The 2500-nt window shown below is 46.5% G+C and overlaps 1 non-coding gene and 7 pseudogenes across 1 annotated transcript; all 8 read right to left on the bottom strand.

The window, feature by feature from the left end:
* Positions 1-163: 163 nt before the first annotated feature.
* LOC146270679 (5S ribosomal RNA) lies at positions 164-282 on the bottom strand (annotated as a pseudogene).
* Positions 283-458: 176 nt separating this feature from the next.
* On the bottom strand, positions 459-577 carry LOC146270678 (5S ribosomal RNA; annotated as a pseudogene).
* Positions 578-755: 178 nt separating this feature from the next.
* LOC146270677 (5S ribosomal RNA) lies at positions 756-874 on the bottom strand. Its single transcript, XR_014768030.1, has one exon. It is a non-coding gene; the product is annotated as a 5S ribosomal RNA (ribosomal RNA).
* Positions 875-1050: 176 nt separating this feature from the next.
* On the bottom strand, positions 1051-1169 carry LOC146270676 (5S ribosomal RNA; annotated as a pseudogene).
* A 176-nt stretch (positions 1170-1345) lies between these two features.
* On the bottom strand, positions 1346-1464 carry LOC146270675 (5S ribosomal RNA; annotated as a pseudogene).
* Positions 1465-1642: 178 nt separating this feature from the next.
* LOC146270674 (5S ribosomal RNA) lies at positions 1643-1761 on the bottom strand (annotated as a pseudogene).
* Positions 1762-1935: 174 nt separating this feature from the next.
* On the bottom strand, positions 1936-2054 carry LOC146270673 (5S ribosomal RNA; annotated as a pseudogene).
* A 172-nt stretch (positions 2055-2226) lies between these two features.
* On the bottom strand, positions 2227-2345 carry LOC146270672 (5S ribosomal RNA; annotated as a pseudogene).
* Between the last annotated feature and the right edge of the window lie 155 nt (positions 2346-2500).

The raw sequence follows: 2500 nt of genomic DNA, 5'->3' as shown, positions 1-2500 counted from the left end.
TGACAACCATAGGCTACTTATCCATATACAGATTTGGCAATTGACAATGCAAGGTGGTCTCTCTCTCTCTCTCGTGTCAAAATGAAAACAGCTTCCAGCCCCTTTCATGAAGGACTACTTGTGCATATTGCAAGATTTCAGTTTCTAAGTGAATGAGCAAAAGAGCATACAGCACCTGGTATTCCCAGGCGGTCTCCCATCCAAGTACTAACAAGGCCCGACCCTGCTTAGCTTCCGAGATCAGACGAGAATGGGCGTTGCCAGGCTGGTATGGCCGTACGTAATAAGTTGACAACCATAGGCTACTTATCCATATACAGATTTGGCAATTGACAATGCAAGGTGGTCTCTCTCTCTCTCTCTCTCTCGTGTCAAAATGAAAACAGCTTCCAGCCCCTTTCATGAAGGACTACTTGTGCATATTGCAAGATTTCAGTTTCTAAGTGAATGAGCAAAAGAGCATACAGCACCTGGTATTCCCAGGCGGTCTCCTATCCAAGTACTAACAAGGCCCGACCTTGCTTAGCTTCCGAGATCAGACGAGATCGGGCGTTGCCAGGCTGGTATGGCCGTACGAAATAAGTTGACAACCATAGGCTACTTATCCATATACAGATTTGGCAATTGACAATGCAAGGTGGTCTCTCTCTCTCTCTCTCTCTCTCGTGTCAAAATGAAAACAGCTTCCAGCCCCTTTCATGAAGGACTACTTGTGCATATTGCAAGATTTCAGTTTCTAAGTGAATGAGCAAAAGAGCATACAGCACCTGGTATTCCCAGGCGGTCTCCCATCCAATTACTAACCAGGCCCGACCCTGCTTAGCTTCCGAGATCAGACGAGATCGGGCGTTGCCAGGCTGGTATGGCCGTACGAAATAAGTTGACAACCATAGGCTACTTATCCATATACAGATTTGGCAATTGACAATGCAAGGTGGTCTCTCTCTCTCTCTCTCTCTCTTGTCAAAATGAAAACAGCTTCCAGCCCCTTTCATGAAGGACTACTTGTGCATATTGCAAGATTTCAGTTTCTAAGTGAATGAGCAAAAGAGCATACAGCACCTGGTATTCCCAGGCGGTCTCCCATCCAAGTACTAACAAGGCCCGACCCTGCTTAGCTTCCGAGATCAGACGAGAATGGGCGTTGCCAGGCTGGTATGGCCGTACGTAATAAGTTGACAACCATAGGCTACTTATCCATATACAGATTTGGCAATTGACAATGCAAGGTGGTCTCTCTCTCTCTCTCTCTCTCGTGTCAAAATGAAAACAGCTTCCAGCCCCTTTCATGAAGGACTACTTGTGCATATTGCAAGATTTCAGTTTCTAAGTGAATGAGCAAAAGAGCATACAGCACCTGGTATTCCCAGGCGGTCTCCTATCCAAGTACTAACAAGGCCCGACCTTGCTTAGCTTCCGAGATCAGACGAGATCGGGCGTTGCCAGGCTGGTATGGCCGTACGAAATAAGTTGACAACCATAGGCTACTTATCCATATACAGATTTGGCAATTGACAATGCAAGGTGGTCTCTCTCTCTCTCTCTCTCTCTCGTGTCAAAATGAAAACAGCTTCCAGCCCCTTTCATGAAGGACTACTTGTGCATATTGCAACATTTCAGTTTCTAAGTGAATGAGCAAAAGAGCATACAGCACCTGGTATTCCCAGGCGGTCTCCTATCCAAGTACTAACAAGGCCCGACCCTGCTTAGCTTCCGAGATCAGACGAGATCGGGCGTTGCCAGGCTGGTATGGCCGTACGAAATAAGTTGACAACCATAGGCTACTTATCCATATACAGATTTGGCAATTGACAATGCAAGGTGGTCTCTCTCTCTCTCTCTCTCGTGTCAAAATGAAAACAGCTTCCAGCCCCTTTCATGAAGGACTACTTGTGCATATTGCAAGATTTCAGTTTCTAAGTGAATGAGCAAAAGAGCATACAGCACCTGGTATTTCCAGGCAGTCTCCCATCCAAGTACTAACAAGGCCCGACCCTGCTTAGCTTCCGAGATCAGACGAGAATTGGCGTTGCCAGGCTGGTATGGCCGTACGTAATAAGTTGACAACCATAGGCTACTTATCCATATACAGATTTGGCAATTGACAATGCAAGGTGGTCTCTCTCTCTCTCTCTCGTGTCAAAATGAAAACAGCTTCCAGCCCCTTTCATGAAGGACTACTTGTGCATATTGCAAGATTTCAGTTTCTAAGTGAATGAGCAAAAGAGCATACAGCACCTGGTATTCCCAGGCGGTCTCCTATCCAAGTACTAACAAGGCCCGACCCTGCTTAGCTTCCGAGATCAGACGAGATCGGGCGTTGCCAGGCTGGTATGGCCGTACGAAATAAGTTGACAACCATAGGCTACTTATCCATATACAGATTTGGCAATTGACAATGCAAGGTGGTCTCTCTCTCTCTCTCTCTCTCTCTCTCTCTCTCTCTCTCTCTCTCTCTCTCTCTCTCTCTCTCTCTCTCTCTCTCTCTCTCGTGTCAAAA

This window comes from Hypomesus nipponensis, chromosome 10 (genome assembly GCF_054491055.1).
Source record: "Hypomesus nipponensis isolate SF chromosome 10, ASM5449105v1, whole genome shotgun sequence".
Taxonomy (NCBI): domain Eukaryota; kingdom Metazoa; phylum Chordata; class Actinopteri; order Osmeriformes; family Osmeridae; genus Hypomesus; species Hypomesus nipponensis.
Note: the sequence above shows the minus strand (reverse complement) of the source record. Positions and strands in the feature narration are given on the sequence as shown.